This window comes from Nymphalis io, chromosome 16 (genome assembly GCF_905147045.1).
Source record: "Nymphalis io chromosome 16, ilAglIoxx1.1, whole genome shotgun sequence".
NCBI classification, from domain to species: domain Eukaryota; kingdom Metazoa; phylum Arthropoda; class Insecta; order Lepidoptera; family Nymphalidae; genus Nymphalis; species Nymphalis io.
In genome coordinates, this window is record NC_065903.1 from 10,977,743 (window position 1) to 10,998,057 (window position 20,315).

The 20,315-nt window shown below is 33.4% G+C and overlaps 6 non-coding genes and 1 pseudogene across 6 annotated transcripts; all 7 read left to right on the forward strand.

Annotated features, from left to right (window-relative positions):
- The first annotated feature begins 8,199 nt into the window (after positions 1-8,199).
- On the forward strand, positions 8,200-8,271 carry Trnat-ugu (transfer RNA threonine (anticodon UGU)). The gene has a single exon. It is a non-coding gene; the product is annotated as a tRNA-Thr (tRNA).
- Positions 8,272-8,971: 700 nt separating this feature from the next.
- Positions 8,972-9,043, forward strand: Trnat-cgu (transfer RNA threonine (anticodon CGU)). The gene has a single exon. It is a non-coding gene; the product is annotated as a tRNA-Thr (tRNA).
- Positions 9,044-9,801: 758 nt separating this feature from the next.
- Trnat-ugu (transfer RNA threonine (anticodon UGU)) lies at positions 9,802-9,873 on the forward strand. Its single transcript has one exon. It is a non-coding gene; the product is annotated as a tRNA-Thr (tRNA).
- Positions 9,874-11,672: 1,799 nt separating this feature from the next.
- Positions 11,673-11,744, forward strand: Trnat-cgu (transfer RNA threonine (anticodon CGU)). Its single transcript has one exon. It is a non-coding gene; the product is annotated as a tRNA-Thr (tRNA).
- Positions 11,745-15,726: 3,982 nt separating this feature from the next.
- On the forward strand, positions 15,727-15,798 carry Trnat-ugu (transfer RNA threonine (anticodon UGU)). The gene has a single exon. It is a non-coding gene; the product is annotated as a tRNA-Thr (tRNA).
- Positions 15,799-18,364: 2,566 nt separating this feature from the next.
- On the forward strand, positions 18,365-18,436 carry Trnat-cgu (transfer RNA threonine (anticodon CGU)). Its single transcript has one exon. It is a non-coding gene; the product is annotated as a tRNA-Thr (tRNA).
- A 676-nt stretch (positions 18,437-19,112) lies between these two features.
- Positions 19,113-19,237, forward strand: LOC126774613 (U4 spliceosomal RNA; annotated as a pseudogene).
- The last annotated feature ends 1,078 nt before the right edge of the window (positions 19,238-20,315 follow it).

Consider the following 20,315-nt stretch of genomic DNA (forward strand, 5'->3'; position numbering starts at 1 on the left):
GTAAACCGTAACAGTCTGGGAATGTCCCACTGCTGGGCTAAAGGCCTCCTCTCCTCTTTTTTGAGGAGAAGGTTTGGAGCTTATTCTACCACGCTGCTCCAATGCGGGTTGGTAGAATACACATGTGGCAGAATTTCATTGAAATTAGATACATGCAGGTTTCCTCACGATGTTTTCCTTCACCGTAAAGCACGAGATGAATTATAATCACAAATTAAGCACATGAAAATTCAGCGGTGCTTACCCGGGTTTGAACCTACGATCTCGATTCTCGGCTTATAAATACAACAGGATTGAATGTGTAATTATTTATAGATTGGGATTATTCTTATAGTAGTTATAGGTTGACTGCCTTGGTCAAGTGGGTGTGTAAGGCCCCAAATGTCAAGGTCCTGGGTTGTCTGAACTCTATCCGGTCGTGTCGTTACACCGTCTAGTCGGATTATGAGAGTGAGGGAGTAGAGAATGCATCTGTGTTTGTGCACTATAATATATCCTGCATTTGGCTAATCTCATTTGGGATTGGCAGTCGTAACCGAAATCGGTCTGGAAGACATCTGCTGGCATAATTTATAGTATATACTATATTGTTTGAAGATGGTCTACGTTAATGCAGTATTGTTATTCGTTTAAATCCACAATTTCCACCTCGAGCAAGTTTTTTTTTTTTATAGAATAGGAAGGTGGACGAGCATATGGGCCACCTGATGGTAAGTGGTCACCAAACGCCCTTAGACATTGGCAGTGTAAGAAATGTCAACCATCGCTTATAGCCAATGCGCCACCAACCTTGAGAACTAAGATTTTATGTCCCTTGTGCCTGTAATTACACTGGCTCACTCACCCTTCAAACCGGAACACAACAATATCACGTATTGCTGTTTTGCGGTCGAATATCTGATGAGTGGGTGGTACCTACCCAGACGAGCTTGCACAAAGCCCTACCACCAGTAAGTGCTCTTATGACGTAACAGTGTCGTGGCAAACTTGCCATTTTGCTGATGTTATTCCTTATTTCCATATTGTGACAGATTTCACTGTATTGATGAAAAGAACGGTGGAGTCTTTACAGTGTAAAAACTGCGCAGACTATCTTAAACACCATGCTTCACGACATATTAATAATTTAAAATTGGGCATTAGCATCGAGAAGCCGATCAGCCAAGGCAAAATACTTTATTAATAACAAAACAGCTTCTTAAACCAGAATTCTCTCACTTATACCACTCCCAAACAATCAGGACTAAGCGTAACCACTTCTGCGAGTCACTCTCGCTTGCAGTTTATATTACGTGACTGACGAACAGACCAACCATTATCAATATTGGCTGCTGAGTTTCGTTCTTTTTGCAAAGCACTTAAAAGTGTTTCAGTATAATTTCATTTAAATTATATTCTACTTTATTAACTAAGGTACATTATTGTTAATAATTATCGGCTTAAAGAATCTTTATTCTCATCATGAAACACATTCACTAACATGAGAACATAATATTACTACAACAATTGTCCAGCGGCGCGGCAAAGCAGCTTGTATAAATGATATTATCGAATGATAGAAAAATACAATTTCGAAGAGGGTATCTGTGAAAAACTTGCATTATTGTCGATATAGTCGTCGTGTCGTTTATAGTTATTTTTTCTTGATTTTTGTAAAAGGAATAAATTATAAGCAGGATAATGAGCAGACTTGCAAACATCAGATTATATATATATTTAATTATAAAATAAGTAGCGGTCTGGCAAATGTGTCACTTGCAGTAAGTGGTCACCACCGCCCATATACATTGATGCCGTAAGAAATATTCACCACTCCTTACATCGGCAATTTACACCTCAAAACACAAAAACATTGGAAACTAATCCCTTGTACATGTTACACTCGCTCCTTCCAACCGGAAGACAACAATACTAAATTTTGCTGTATGCTGGCGAATGCGTGATGAGCGGGTGGTACCTACCCAGACGGGTATGCACAAAAAAAAACTAATATAACTATAACAAACTTACATATTAATTAAATATTAATTATTATAATTCTTATGTGATTCAATCTTTTATTTTTTATAAATATACAATAGAATAAATATGTCCTTTAATTAATTTATATATAATTGGTACAATTCCACAGGACAATCTTTTAGACAGCGTGCTTCTGCTTTAAATTTGTAATGTTTGTTATAATTCTTTTTATTTATGTATTTTATAAAAATGTATATATATATATATAAAATATATCCTTAATAATATTATAAATGCGAAAGTGAGTTTATTTGTTACGCTTTCACGTCTTAAATACTCAAGCGATGATTACGAAATTTTGTGTACACATTGTTAAGGGAACAGAAACGGACTTAGGGAATTTAACACCCTTCACCCTTTCGAAAACTCGGAAGCTAGTTTTTGAATAAATATCAACATTACGATATAACTTTGAACACTCACAGCTGTTTCGGAGTATTACAAATGTTGGAGTAAAGTTGAATTTATTATTTTCATTTAAAGTAAACATCATACGCAAACAAAATATGTAACGCATGCAAAATTCCCTTTTGACTCAACCCGCAGTGAACCGTGCCAATGATATGTATAACTGACCCCCTAACAACGGTTTTAGATTTTAAAGTATGTGTGATGGACGCATTTTTTTTAATTATGAAAGAATAAGTTTAAAGTTTCCGCACGCGGCATCGCCTACTCATTCGGGGAAAGGGGATGTACCTTATGTATACTTTACTTCTATATGATGTCCTCCTGACCGATTTCGGCCACAGGGCTCAATTTCAAGAGAGATTAGCCAACTGCACAGGATATATTAATGTGAATAAGTGTTTGCTCAAACACAGTTGTTCTCTCTGTTCCTTCATTCTCATAATCCGATGGGACGACAATTCGATACGACCAGAGAGAGTTCAGGCGCAAAATAGTAAATAATGCAATATTATTATGAGAAGGACTTCGCACCAAAAAAAAAAAACTATTGTAGCATTTGTTTCTGTTATAAAGATTTAAATAAATGTTTGTACTTTTTTTTAATCTAAGTGATCTTCATGTATCATGTGTATAATCATCAATCAAATATGATGTCAAAACTATCTTCGAATAAAATAAATCGATATTTTATTTTTGCAGTCTTTTTTCATTTGCAGATAAATAGTAGCGGCATTGCTATAGTAAGCCATTTGAAGCACCCAGTCATGCGACAACTTTCCCCTTACCGTATTTGACAAATTTAACTCTGCACTATGTCGATATTGCCTTCAAAAGTATTTTATACGTAAAACCACTATTAATAGCATTTTGACGTATGTGAAAGCAGTTCTACGAAATATTTATAAGAAAAGTTATACAAATAAATTGAAGTGTCTGTCTGTGATTTGAAAATAACTGCCTTTTTTAAAGTTGATATGGCTATTTGCAGGTTACCAAAACCAAAGCAATCATATGTTTATTTTTGTTTATCTGTCTGTCTGTGTGTCTGGGCTATTTTTTGAAATGGTTAAAAGTTACAAATTGAAATAACTAAATTTTTATAAGAAGCATTTCAAGGATAAAAATTCGGAATTAATTAAATGAAGACTAAACTCAAATTTTTCATACTCTAATCAAAATCGGATGAACTAAATTAACTCTTTTATTATTTGGTCATCACGCTTGTCGTCCATTAATTAAAAAAAAATTAATTGACATTGGTCGCAATCGTTAACCAATGAAAATTAATTTTAAAGACTGGTGGTAGTTGTAATAAATAAAATAAAGTTATTGCAGATAACAAACATGTTCAGCAATCGTCAAAGATTGTATCGTCATTTTTCGTATTCCTTTTATGAAATTTAGTTATGCGTGTTGTGTGTTAAATGCGTACGTCACGTACGATAGGGAGCTGTCGAATTTACATGAAAAGCACTTACATCAGACGTTTAGACAGTTGATAGACACTATTACCGTTTTATTGATCGGAGTTATACGTGAGAAGCCCCATTTTATTTTGTTTCAGTGTTTATATGAAAAGATGCTTTACCGGCTACGATCACTCAATTTCCGGTTCTATAAATTAATCGTACATGATGATGATGAGCCACAGAAGTACATATACTAACTAGAAACGTTTCAGATTAATTGATACTTAAATAATAAATAAAGTAGTGAATGTTAATGCCCAATTTCTGAACTAAGACCCCCTGTCGTTTTAACACGAAAAATCAGTAGTGCTTGCCTGGGCACCCGCATTTATTCATGAAACCTGACGCATATACCTCAGGGGTATTTTAACCCCTAAGCAATCTTGGTTTTCATTTATATACAACTTATAAATGGTTCCAATATTATGAATATTAGTGTAAATTGTGATTTCAAGACGGTATTACGTTGACAGTTGAACACAGCAGATTTAATAACATGCAGACAAAGCCACAAAAACAGCTAGAATAAGTATACTGATAGCTCCGTAGCCGTATTAAGCTCAAAACCGTTTTCGTTATAGAAAAGCCCTTGCTTAAAACATAATCATACAGAGCTGATATGAAACAATATTACCGAAACTAATACCTATATTTTTTTTCAATAAGCAATAATAAATAGCAAGTTGCTCAAAGCATGCACTTTAGATTTCAATGCACTATATTTCCAACTCGGTAAAGTCAATACATTCGTATTCGTAGTCAAGGTATTCGATTCCACGGTGCAGGTCAGTCACCTCCTCATGGTGTGCTATGGGCGTGGTTGTTTATACTGCAATATAGGAGAGGGACTTATAAACAAACTCCTTGCAATTGCCTTTACTAGCGATCAAAATTTGCATTTAAATTTAAAAAAAAAGATTGAAAAATAAAATGAAAGTACACACATATGAATTTTTTAAATCACTTTAAAATTATTGAAATATTTATAATGTCTCATAGCTAAACTATTACAAAAATATTTCAGCGATTGAAGTTTTGTAATTAAAATAAAACATTTTCAATATTCAGCCTCAGATTTCTTGGATACCAATGAAGATTCTTAAAATATTTAAATATCCTAATTCGTAAAGTTAGTAGACGTTTTATTGTTGAAAGTTAAAGGTAACTCGACTTACGTACAGGGTTACCACGTGTCCGGTTTTCACCAGAGTTAGGTTGTTAATGTTTCGTCCGGGTGAAAATTTTCTATTAAATGGAACAATAGTATGTCCGGTTTTATCCAAAATCTGAATCAAAATGAAATTTCCTACAACAATATGTAAAATGATTTAGTTATATATAATAATTTATTTCTAATAGTTGTAACATAATTGACTATTTCATTTTTAGACATAAAATGGCCTGTATAGCCTTTTTATAAATGGAATCTGTTCTCCATGGATAAACAAAACTTTATGAAGTATGACCAAAGACAACTTTCTTTTGTTTTAATAAATTATAAATACTTAAGAAACTTGAAGGTGAATTATTAATACGGTTATACAATCTCATTGTTTAATTAACATTTGGAAAGGTCTTATTTAATTGAAATACATATTATATATTATATATATTAATATCTGGTAACCTTAGTTTTTCGCTGCAAATTAGTTTCTGATCGATTTAGATTTAAATTACTCAGTGACAAACTCCTCCGCGTTAAATAATTTAGTTACAATTGTGACAATTATACATAATTAATTAATAAAAATATATACATAATTAATTGTGTGTATAAGATCGTGGAAAAAGTGTTTTCGTATTTTATATACAAATTCAATATATTTTTTACCATAGTTTATTTACATTTGATTATAACAATCATTGTGTGAAATCAACTTTCGCTGGCTACGTTTCCGAACCGATGTGACATAAACACCTTAAAAAAGAGCCTACTTATCTCTTAAAGTTTGAGTCCCATGGATGGACATAGGCCACATTTTTAATTTCTATCGCCACCCGTCCCCTATAACGCTAGTATTTATATGCATTATTCATAAATAAAACCTTAAAAAAACATAATCACAATTCAGAATTTGGTAGATATATAATTAATAATAATAAAATAAATGCCTCCTGCCCATTTGCCGCCTTTTACATAAAATAATAATAATATAAGCCATTTTGTTCGATGATATATATAATACTATTTTGTAGTTGCATAAATCCATCGCTGTAGAATTCTCCCGACCTATTGTAATGTTATGAGACAACTTCATTAAGATTTATTAGCAAATTATATTTAAGAAGTAACATAATCATAGGCTACTAACAATCTCCGAATAAAATTAAATACACGTGAGAATGACGATAAAAGCCATGTATGTATGTATGTATGGTTGAATGCGTTAATCTCAGGAACTTCCAGCTGGTCTGTAAGATGTTTTTACGTTGGATAGCGAATTTAGTTTTCTTAAGGCTACATATATAAGATTACACTACATGCATTAGTAGCTTAAGAGATAGATACAAAGTCATGAATGCAAAATAATAAAGGGCCCTTAACAATCCAATACCTTATAAATCATATAAGTGACTGGTGTGTGAAACTGGTGTGTGGTGGTGAAGTGGCCCACAACAATGAAAGCCATGACAGATTAAGAATGGTTCCTCAGCTTAAACCCAATGCCCTTACCTGTATTTCGCAGATCACAAAGACCAGTAGGGCTATTCTCTAAGAACGAACTCGAAACTCACCGCAGGAAACGGTCGTAAAATTTTAGAAAGTAATATGCGACATTGTCCGTAATAATTATAACATTTTAAGAATAAACGCATCAAAAGAGTATATCGTGATAAGTCGGTTGTCAACATTTCATGGACGAGTAATGAAGTGAGTTCTCACAGAATATTACTGCAGATTTATATTTTTACGTCGTATAGTACACACCTTTCAACTTCATTTCTATATAAAATATAAAAAAGTAAAAAATATACTTTATTTAAATATACATATTATATTATGTATATTGCACGACTGGCAAAGAATACCAAACAGTATAGTTGATTTCATCATTTAATGAAACTATAAAACAAAGGTCAGGACCAACAACTATTTTATACAGAAGCAATTACTGTCAATTGATTACCTCTCGATGTTGCTCGGTATGTTTATCACGAGCACATTATTGGGTAAAAATAACCAAGTGTAGGAATTCCGTAGAAAGATTCAGATGAGCAGTGCTCGGAAAATTGTAACGAGTTAGTTTACTGGTGGTAGGGCTTTGTGCAAGCTCGTCTGGGTAGGTACCACCCACTCATCAGATATTCTACCGCAAAACAGCAATACTTGATATTGTTGTGTTCCGGTTTGAAGGGTGAGTGAGCCAGTGTAATTACAGGCACAAGGGACATAAAATCTTAGTTCCCAAGGTTGGTGGCGCATTGGCTATAAGCGATGGTTGACATTTCTTACAATGCCAATGTCTAAGGGCGTTTGGTGACCACTTACCATCAGGTGGCCCATATGCTCGTCCACCTTTCTATTCTATAAAAAAAAAGAGTGGTTTCGTTGTATGTTACACAAAGTCTAAAGACTAGCCTTCTGCACTTAAGATTTTTAAATGCACAAGTCTCGGCGCAACACAGATGCGCTCTGTAATCTGATAAGACAGGTATTCGATTTACGTGCTCTCCGCGGAGAGATCGAATACCTGTCCACAGGAGCCTTTTTTATGTTATAGGCAGGCGGACAGACAAATGGGCCACCCGATTTTAAGTGGTCACCACCGCCAATAGATATTGGCGATGTAAGAAATATTCACCGAAATGGTCAATTACATCGCCAATGTGCCTCTGACCGACAAACATGTTATGTCCCTTGTGTCTGTAGTAACACTGACTCACTCACCCTTCAAACGGGTGAAGCGGTAGAAAGCCGCACACTTAGTAGTGTGCTATGGTGAATATCTATAAAAAACCATTAATGTTTTCTGCCCAACAGAGATTTGAACTCAAGACCACCGGTGCATTGCCGTGTTGCATTTTCGATAGTAAAACAAATGTTTGTTACGATCCAAATATTTCCACCCCATTACATTACATATAATATTACATTACGATTAATTATTGCTATTATAATTTATTTAAGAAAATAAAATGTTCTTACCAAAGCAGTTTATATTTTTTTTTAATTTTCGAATATAATTTAAAGCTTAATAATTTAAGCTATACATTATATGTAGGTATATGTATTTATAGAATTATTAAGAATGTACATACATAATTGATATCGGTAAGAAACTCATCATCGTCATCAGCCTCTTTAGCTCAGTGGCAGAGCACTGGTCTTGTAAACCAGGGGTCGTGAGTTCAAACCTCACAGGAGGCAACGAGGAGTAATGTCTTTTTTTGTTTTTTGTTTTTTTACGCGGCGCACGCCAGTAAAATTCCAGCCAACATAATTCTTTTCTTACCCTTATTCATCTATCTTCAATTATAATATAACAATATTCCTCTTAAGTACTTATATATATTTCTAGTACTTCATAAATTATTATTCAAGATTACAACGCGTGATATGGCGTTAATTTAATGTTATAGTATATTTGTCTTTATTCCTTGTGGTTGGAGTTGGCTATATGTAGTTTAAGCGTCACGTTAGTATGCGCAAGTGATCCTTAAGGGAGATTCCGCTATTATTTTAGTGGGTATCCCGACGTTCGACACCGGCGTGTCCGACATACCCACATCATGTAGGGGAAACGCGTAAATGCATTTTTCCACCAAGATCAGAAAACAAAAAATTACTATATATAATTTAACTGTCTGAGCCACTACCAAGTTTCTTTCTGTTTCTTCCCGGAAGTATTTACATTCTTAACTGGTGTTAGATTTAAATTTTATTTAAACTTATAAATAATTTCAATGAACTTGCAAGTTGAATAAAGTATACTTTGATTATGGATTTAAAAATGTTTTAAATATGTTGTAACAAGATTATTAGAAACATTTTAATACCACCACCATGAAGATGATGATTTTTAAGTTGCCGTTCGATACTCAAGCTAAACTTTAGTCACAACGTCACAGCCTCTTTAGCTCAGTGGTAGAGCACTGGTCTCGTAAACCAGGGGTCGTGAGTTCAAACCTCACAGGGGGCATATGTCATATATTTTTTATTACATTTTATATATTATGTTTGATATACTATTTGTTTACATGTAGACAATTTTACATATGAAAAAATTTTGATGGATTTTTATTTTGACATATATTTTTCATGTTGCCATTTATTGTTTTTGATAAAAATTCTAAAATAATAAAGTTAGTATTTTGTCATCGACCTTATAAATAAAATAACGATAACTAAATAAGATCTAAATTTTTTAAACAATAATTGATTAGGTCAAAAGTCATTGTGGTTAGATCATTTTAATAAATAGTTAATAATATTTGCAATATACAAGATGATTAACAATATTATTAACGCAGTTTTATTTATGATTGTGTTTATTATTCTGTTTTAAGTCATTGTAATTCATTTGTTATTTTATGTTAAAACGTATAATTATATTTATATATATAGTATCTTTATGTTAATTTAAGTAAATTAATTGATATCTTAAGGAATTTAATTTGCTATTCTATCGCGAATTGTTGTTCTAACCATTTTGCTCATACCTACATTGTAAACAAATTGATCCATCTGCTGTTAATTAGAGGTAAATTGAAATGAAAATTGAGACAAAAGATATAACATATTAGTACCCATTTTTTTGCGGCTATATGGTTGTGGGAGTAGTAGTGACCACTTAAAATTATGTGATCAAGTAGTACATCTGATCTATTAAAAAAATACATACAGCATAGTTTAAATAATTTGGTAACAAGATTTAAAATATATGAAGTAACGTCGTAAGCCTCTTTAGCTCAGTGGCAGAGCACTGGTCTTGTAAACCAGGGGTCGTGAGTTCAAACCTCACAAGAGGCACGAGTGTTTTTATTCTAAAAGACATATTTTTAAGTTCATCAAAGATATTTTTAATGCAAAAAAGTTTAAATTACAAAACATTATATTTATGTCTTACGTACAGAATAATGATCTAATAATAATATTTTTTTTTAATAAAAACAGACGGAGTTGGCCTGGTGGTTAGAACGCGTGAATCTTAACCGACGATCATTGGTTCAAGCCCGGGCAAGCACCACTGATTATTCATATGCTTAATTAGTATTTATAATTCATCTCGTGCTTGACAGTGAAGGAAAACATCGCGAGGATGCAGGTTGCATGTGACCAATTTCATTGAAATTCTGCCATATGTGTATTATACTAATCTACATTAGAGCAGCGTAGTGGAAAAAGCTCCAAACCTTCTCCTCAAAAAAAAGGAGAGGAGCTATTAGTACAGCAGTGGAACACTTACAGGCTGTTACATTTTAATAAGCACGATGATACAAACTTTAGAAAAGCGCTTTTAATTTATAAAATATGCCTTATTTTAAAAATGAACGAAGCAAAGCTTTTTTACGGTTCCTACATTATAATTTATGTATTTTTCGACGCTTCATTTAATAGCAAACAATTTAGAAATATCATTTTTAGAATACGAATTTAATAAAATTTAATAAAATAATATTTCAATCATACTTAATAAGTGTTCCTAATAACCAGCTTATAATAATCGAAATCTTACATCATATAGGGTCGGTACATTCCCCCGAGGAGAACTCAGCGTTATATCGTTAAGATCCCGCAACCTCTCCGATCCGGCCGTAGAAGACCATCGTAGTAGTTTTAGCGGGTAAAAGAATCCCACATAACCCGGTTCCACCCCCAAGGGAGCTGGGTACCTTTCTGAAGGTTTCCACTGTCAAACTATTTTTTACGATGTCTATTATACATAAATTATTTCTATATGGAAGAATATTAATTATCTTCAATACCTTAACTATTATGATATAAATAAAAAAAATATTTGAAACATGAAAATGATTATTAAGCTTTATGATTATAAACTTAAACTTAAAACATTTGTAAAACCATCTCTCTTTTTTTCGCCGGTCCTCAGTTTTAAAGTATTTCACGCAGGTTGTAGACTTTTGACAATCTTATCGGTTGTAAAATTTCTATACCAGCAAAATCCGGTTTCGCCACCAGAGAATTCGGTTTTTGACGAAAACTCTTCAATATCTGCCATTTTAACGTACATAATGCAGTAAATATTTACATTGTTAGGTTAGGTTAGGTTGGGTTAGGAGCTTCCACCAATCCGCACGGGGGCAGCGTGGTGTAATAAGCTCCAAACCTTCTCCTCAAAAAGGGAGAGGAGGCCTTTAGCCCAGCAATAGGACAGTCACAGGCTGTTACGGCTACGGTGATCGTCCAAAATATAAAAAAATTATTGTTTTGGTTTTGATTTCTCGCAAATAGCCATATTAACTTAAAACGAGGCACTTATTTTGAAATTACGAACAGACTACAATTTTATTTATTTGATAAATAAAGATTATTAATTCGACATAAATTGATTTCTTTTTTCTAACAAACAAAGTCACTAACATGCCAGTAACTTTATAAAAAAAACTTAAAAAACACAAGATTCCACACGATTTCCACAACATAAGAAATAACATATAAAGAGAGATCCTTGAAGGAAATATATTTGCTTTGAACCCAGACCCGACCCTTTGCCAACAAAGATTCCAACACTACGCTGTTTATATAGTCGTATTTGGGCTTTTGCTGAAATTTAAAACGGACTCCATTATAACGCAAACCCAATAACAGCCTCTTTAGCTCAGTGGCAGAGCACTGGTCTCGTAAACCAGGGGTCGTGAGTTCAATCCTCACAGGGGGCATACAAGGTACTACCCTTCATTTACGTTTTGCTTAGGACTTATGTTGCTATAACATTAAACAGTAAAATCATATTATATCTAATTTTTAATAGTGTCTTGAACTTAATTATATATTTTTTAATAAATCTAATCTAAAGGCTGTTTTTATAACATTGGCATTTAATATTATTAGTATTGGTAAAATAAATACTTAAATTTTTAAATTGGATTGTTCATTTATAACTTACCCTTTTTTGATTAATATTATATTTAACTCCACGTGTAAGCAAAAAAAATAACATTGAAACAAGTCAAAGAGCGGCTTTTTCAAAGAATTTAACTGTTAGATTTAATAATACTGGGAATATATATTTTTAAAATCTATTGTATATCCTTGAAATAGCAAAATATCTACATAGTCGCAACACTGCTAGACATTAACACCAACGAGTTTGCTTAATTTTTGTAAAACGTAGTTGTATCTCCTGGAGTAAGCTTTGGAGCTATATTAAGTGCTGGATAAAGAGGAGGCCTTCAGCATCTAGGGCCAGCACAAGAAAAAAGTTCCCACAATATAAATTCTAAAAACAAAAAACAGAAATATTTAATCTATTTAGAAAATAATTAGGGGCCTCCTCGTACTCCTTTGTTGCCCCAGGTATGCTAGACTACTCAATCCGGGTCTAGCTCTGGCTTTATACGTTGCTCTGCTTTTCGTTCACCATCAAACACGAGATATATAATTAGAAATCAAATTTAGCACATAAAAAACAATGATGCTTCACGAAAGCTGTCTTGATTCTCGGTATATTTCTCGATTATTTATATTTATTTATTTATTTCATTAGCATTTTTAACAAAGAATACACATCACAAGCTTACAATTAATATTAACCTGTTATATGTTTATAGGAAACCACAGCATCCTTCCATAACTAAATATGATAAAATACACATATTATAAGATCTGACTGCCTCGTTGGTCGAGTGGCAAGATGTAATGCAGATACAAAGTTCCTGGGTCGAGCCGCAGTGAGCCGATAAGAAGCATTTTCTATCAATAAGTCTCAGTAGAAACCCGAAGTCTCGGAAAGCACGTAAAGCCGTTGGTCCTGAAGTCTAAGCCTTGCGCCTGAAGTCTTTTCAGCCGTGTCGGATTTACCGTCCCGCCGGATTATGAGAGTGAATATAGAGTGCACCTATGTTTGCGCACACACTTGTGCACTATAATATGTACTGTGCAGTTGACTTCTTTATATAATATAGATATCTCCTTTGAGACAAGCTAACTGACATTAGGACCAATGACAGATAATGCCCTAGAAAAAAAAGAAAACTAAAGTTAAATCTTATATATTCAACAAGGATTTTAGATAAGTAATCTAATCTAATCAGATTATATACGGAATCTTATCTCATCTTTATTATCGGATATATAAAGTAGTTATATAGTAAACGTAGACTATTATACACACAATTTAAAGGTAATATTCGCTATTATAAATTCCTAATCATTATTAGCATTTCAACTTATAATTATTATATACAAGTTAAAAACTACATAATAAATATTAATATATAATAATATAATGCTGTTTTGAACTTGTGATATGATTATGTATTGTGTTCGTATGCAATAAAGTTTTTAAATTATAAAAAAAAATCGAATAAATATAACATTGCTACAATGAAAGATCTAATTGGATTATCGATTTTATATTCGTTCTATTAATTATTTTAACTAATTACAAAAAAACATATTACAAGTAAACACAACAATGGAATGCTTGGTACTTCACATGATTCAATGTTTTTTTTTATTGTCATTGATCGTAATTATAGATATAATAGAAAAAACCAGTCATTTAGGATTCCGACTCGCGCAAAGGGTTCCGTACAAAATTGTGAGTATGTGATTAGTTCGTCCATCACATGATCGAGGGAAAAACTTAACTTTGCACTGAAGTTAAGTTAAAACTGTGGTCCCCATACATCGATATAGGTCACATTATGTTTAGTTTAACTGCAAATAAATTTGTAATTGCAAAAAAAAAATAGTGATGTAAATACAAATTTACGGGTGATTTTTTTTCCTTTACTTACACTACAGGACATTGCTTCTGCCAAATTTTATGATTCTAAGTCAACGGGAAGTACGTAAAGTAACTTATTCCATTAAAAAGTAAAAAGTTAAATATCAGCCTGTGAATGTCTCAGTGTCCCTCCTTTTTTGAGAAGAAAGTTTGGAGCTTCTTCCACCACGTTGCTCTAATGCGGGTTGGTGGAATACACATGTAGTAGAATTTCAATGAAATTAGACACATGCAGATTTCCTCGCCATGTTTTCTTTCACCGTCAAGCACGAGATGAGTTACAACAAATTAAGCTCATGATAATTCAGTGGTGTGTGAGTTCGATCGGTATGATCGGTTGAGATTCACGCGTTCACTAGGCCGTCTCGGCTTATTCCCTTGCGAGTATCAAAATATCTGGCTATATGGGATATAAATGGCAATATAATATGATTACGTTAACTTAGAAGTTTGATTTTTTCATTGCTCCAAAGGGTTACAAACTTGAGTATTTGATATTAATTTCAACTTGATACCTCCACGCGTTCCTGTGAAAAAGGGTCTCGACACATGGACAACGAAGTGAACTTATAAGGATTCCGTTTTTTATCTCTCATTCTCTATCTATTTAAATCATGTGAGTTTCCATTTTGTTGAATGTTTATAAAGATTCCCATAAAGAAAATACCCAAAATAAATTTATTGTAAACGGATTAATGATATACAATTGAATAATACAAGGGTTTCTAACATGATATAAAAACAAATATAATAGATGAAAAAAATTGAAACCTTTCCTGATATTAATATTTATCATTTATCTGATGTAAACTTAATCAGTGATTAAGATTTCTAAAATAACGCTTCCGCTAATGATATAAAAAAGCCGAGATGGCCCAGTGGTTCGAACGCGTGAATCTTAACCGATGATCGTGGGTTCAAACCCGGACAAGCACCACTGAATTTTCATGTGCTTAATTTGTGATTATAATTCATCTCGTGCTTGACGGTGAAGGAAAACATCGTGAGGAAACCTGCATGTGTCTAATTTCACTGAAATTCTGCCACATGTGTATTCCACCAACCCGCATTGGAGCGTGGTGGAATAAGCTCCAAACCTTCTCCTCAAAAAGAGGTGCGGAGGCCTTTAGCCCAGCAGTGGGACATTCACAGGCTGTTACGGTTACGGTAATGATATAAAATATTTTAATAGATATATTATTTATATACAATGTTTTTTTGTCACTGAATTCAGTGTGACGTCACAGCCTTTAACCAGTGAATGAACAAGACGTTTCTAACGAATCCTCATATGTAACATTATGATAAGTAATTAAGAAGCTATGCGCAAACAGGTGAATTATATAGCTAAAATCGTATACCCTCCGTAGTCGGATTAAAATGTACAATTCCTTTGACATGAAAACTGTTAAATTAATATATGTATAGGCGCATAAACACAAGGCATATATAATTCCCAATTGCCATAATCCGCGTTTTGACAGAGCACTGAATTTGCTGCATATACATGGTAAAATGATTGTTCGCCATTGCTACGCAAGCTTGATAAGCCAAATGAACAAGTCATTTGGAAGTCACGTAGTTCGAAAATTCTTCGAAATAAAAACAATCAACCCAATTTTAAAACGATACTCTTACATTGGCAAAATCAAACGTTTTGTGCTCTTTTAGAACACAAAACACTGTTATAACCTTTGTATTCTCTGTTATTCTGTCGAGCTGTAATCGCCAAGCTACGGCTAACACAAACAACAAATTATTTGTAAAATACGTTAAATATTTCTACAAAATCCAGGTTTTCTAATTGAAATATAAATCTATGTTTTACATATAATCTTGTATCTTAGTATATAGTCTATATTGCTCAACTTAATGTAATATGACTTACAATATATGATGTATCGTCGTAAGCCTCTTTAGCTCAGTGGCAGAGCACTGGTCTTGTAAACCAGGGGTCGTGAGTTCAATCCTCACAGGAGGCATTGATGATTTTTGCTTAAAAATGATAAAACTTATAATTTAATTTATAAAATATTTTTGTATACACTTGTGTATATGATTAAAAGTACTTATACTTATACTATATATATATATATCGAAGGTAACTAAAAAAAATTTTGTATCGTATAATTATTTTTACATGCGGCTTTGATACATTCGATAAAGTGATAAACGTAGTGGTTATAAATATTTATTAGTACACCATTATAATTAACGATACAACGTTAATTGGAAAGAAAATCTCCGCTCCAGGCGCGTTAATATAAACGCTGGCAATACTATGTATCAAAATGTTCGTTGTTTATAAGTTATTTGTTTTCATCTGTGTTTTTATTATTGATTTTTTTTTTGTTATTCCTAGCAGTGGATTCATGCTATTCAAGGATAAATATGAATTTCTTGGGGACCCTTCCTTATAACGATCACCGACGGGCCTTATGCTCAAAATGACTGAGCATAGAAACAATTTTTTTAATCAATTCTTAAGTGTTTCGATCGTAAAGTTATGGAATGATCTTCTAGCAGACATAAAAATTTTCATGTAAATTAAAAATAAATCAAAAAATTTGTAAAAAACTATATTATTATAATATACATATTATTAAATAGTTTTGGATTTAGAATTTTATTGTTATCACGTTGTTATAGTTTTGAACATAGTATCAGAGTCGTATGGGCTGATTGCTTAAAAAAATATATAAGACGCATTTATTAAGGACCTCGCAACCAATATACTGATCTCTGTTTTAAATTTTATCTATATTTTGTTATTATATCGTTTCTAGTAGTGTTATAATACTAATACCACTTATATTTTATTTTATACTTCCAAATTGTTTTAAATTTATTGTTATATTTTGCTTTCTTTCATTATTATTTTAGATAATTAATTTTTTTGCATGTCTGGTTACCTATAAGTATGGCAACTTTTACCCTTAGACCTATAAATCTGTAATTATTACTGTCATGTTAGTAATCATAAATAAATGCATTTAGATATTTAATCTGTATGTATTCTCAATTATAGGAAACAACAACAAATATAACAATTTGCATACATAAAAATCGCCGTCATGGGGCGTTCGCCAGATATGCAACATCAAAATTAATGATAATTAACGTAATTTGTAAATAAATAAAACTTTTAAATAAATATGAAGTAAAAACAAAGTTTCTTTAATAACATAATTATTTATTTTTCTTATTATAAATAACATCCAACAATAAATAATACGATAAATACGCACCACGCACGTGCAAGAGACTAACAGCATAAGCGTGCGTTATACCCTTTGCTGTCACGGCATACGAGCCGGACTTATCGTTAGTCCCGAGGCGCCAATAAATATTTCGCATAAAATAATGATTGCATTATCGGACCTCAACTACATTGTTAACATATAGTAACTTGAAAAAATCGCAATGCATGTCGCAAGCTACGTAGGTAGGAATTAATTAGAAAAAATATGAAATAAATTGAAACTGTAGTATTATAGATGAGATGGCCTAGTGGTTAGAACGCGTAAATCTTAACCGATGATCGTGGGTTTAAACCAGGGCAATTACCAATGAATTTTCATGTGCTTAATTTGTGTTTATAATTCATCTCGTGCTTGACGGTGAAGGAAAACATCGTGAGGAAACCTGCATGTGTCTAATTTCATTGAAATTATGCCACATGTGTATTCTGCCAACCCGCATTGGAGCAGCGTGGTAGAATAAGCTCCAAACCTACTCCTCAAAAGGGAGAGGAGGCCTTAGCCCAGCAGTGGGACATTAACAGGCTGTTAGTGTTAATGTTAGTGTAGTATTAAAGTTATAAAGATGCACACATCAATATTTCTGAACTATATAAGTAGATTTTTTATTTGTGTGCGTGATGTTTGAATGAAAGGATCAAATAAAAGAAATCTTTTATCAAGTTTCGGGGGTGTTTTATTCACACAATGAACATTGCCTTCTTACAGCTTAAGTAATTGTATTTTTCTATTCATTGTGTTACGCGTTTTTTAAACGCTTACTCTTCTTTTATTTCTTATTGATTTATTTCGGATAGAAACCAACTAACAACTTATTTAGTATGAGAGTAAGTTGCGTTCTATAAGTATTCTTATACTTATTTTCCGAGGAAGGGCTTAGTTAAGGCGCGTCTGGGTAGGCACCTCCCACTTATCATATTGTATTCTACCGCCAAACAGCAAGACTTAGTAATATTGTGTTTCGGTTCGAAGGGTGAGTGAGCTAGTGTAACTACAGGCACAAGGAGCATATATAGCATTTTAGTAACCAAGGTTGGTGGCGCATTGTCTAACATGTTTATGGGAGATAGTGATCGCAACCATTAGGTGTACCCATTTGCCAGCCTACCAATCAATGTAAAATAATATAGCCAACTTGTATAACTCAGGCCGCTACTCAGAATTTCTTTAAAAAAAATCTAAGAACTTTTTTAACCAGATTCCAGAATAATTTAATGATGATGAAGTCGCAAACATATTTACAAACATTGTTACAAAGCCATGAAGAGTCTCAACCGTGACATCATCAGCCTCTTTAGCTCAGTGGTAGAGCACTGGTCTCGTAAACCAGGGGTCGTGAGTTCAAACCTCACAGGGGGCAAGGCTTTGAAAACTGAGTATATTTTTTTATTTCATCATTATTATTTTACTATTATAGTTTTTTAGTCTATAATTTTCTTGTAAAATACTATCGTACTAATATAATAAAATTTTGCCTAATAAATGTTATTAAAAATTTAGGAGTTTTAATGGATGCTTCCTTTACCTGGCGACCACAGATTGCTGAAATTAGCCGTAAAATATTCGCGACAATCCATTCTCTTCAAAGGATGAAAATCTTCCTACCCACTAAAACCAAAATACTACTTTTTTTTACGCTGGAAAAACGCATTACGCGTTTCCCCCACGATCAGTCGGCGAGCCCCACATACCCCCCGTATGTGGGGCTCGCCGATATCCGAGGCACCGAGTGCGCCCCAAACAACGGAATACCCACTAAAAAACCAGCGTTACCCTTTCCGTCTTAACAAGGAACGCCACGGGATCGCTTGCACGTGCTACCGTGAAGATAGCCCGAGCCTGGGTGAGGGGTGATCTCGCACTGTTTGATGTGAAACATTCTATTGATTTGCTGAACGAATAAGATCGACTCGTATACCACGACGGCAAAAGATATAACGTCTCTTATGCTGCCGCTCTCTTACTTATCTGTGAATGGTACGTATACTTCGTAGCTTTATATTGTTATCAAACAAAAGGAAAACATATTTAACCATCACTTTGCGCAGAGGCAATATTGTAACCAATGAGGTTAATCCGAGGTACGATTATTGCTAGATAAAAACCAAAATACTACTTGCTAATTGCCTTCTGCTACCAATTTTGGATTATGCGGATGCGTGTTACCCTGATTTGTCAGAGGAACTATTTAACAAGTTGGAACGTCTGCAAAATATTTGCATAAGGATTATATTTGGACTGAAGAAATTTGACCGTATTTCAGCGTATCGTTCTACTCTTAGGTGGCTTACAATCAAAGATCGCCGCAACTTACATGTTCTTTCTCTCCTCTATTCTATTCTATTTCACCCCTGTACCTATCTGAAGGAACGCTTTAATTTTCTTGGTTCGGACTCAACTCTTCAACTTAATCTTCGCTCCCAGAGTGACAACAAATTAAGTTTGCCTATATGTCACTCTAATCTATATGCTAACTCATTCACGACTAAGGCAGTAAGACTGTGGAATACACTTCCATCAGATATCCGTCAATCCTCTTCAATTTCTATCTTCAAAATTCGTACTAAAACTATTACCTATCTCTGTAACCTATCTACTTCCTTCACACTACATCTGTCCACTCTTAATGTTATAAATGTTTGTATTGTAAATAGATACATGTATGTATGTATATATGTATGGATATATGTTGTATGTTTTATAAATGTGTATGTGTATCTTTGTGTATGTATTGTTTACATTTATATACATGTATTTACAATGCACTCGCCCGTTAGGTCCTGCCAGCATCTTAATGCAGGGTTGTCTGGAAGAGATCACTACTTGAGTGATAAGACCGCCCTTGCACGCATCATGTTGAGGTCCACAATTTTTTTTTATATAACATCGCTTCTCTTGAACTTTTGTTCTTCTTTATTTTTTACTTTTGTTTGTCTTTTCTTTTTTCATTGTGAGTGTGTAATAATGTCATTTAATAATAATAACATCCCAGGGGACCACCTTGCCGTGGTAGGGCGGCTTATGAGAAGACAGGTGAAAGGTCTCTTGGACTTGACCTTACCCTGTTAAATAAGTAGAACAGGAGATACACAAAATTTAATAGCATCTTAAACCTTGGCTACGTCTTTCTCAACTAACCGTCCCAAACCCAAATGGAGATGAATAAAATAATCTATAATACGGCCGCTTCCCGGGGTGCGCCGGGGCGCATCTGGAGCCGATGCTGGATGCTACCGCAT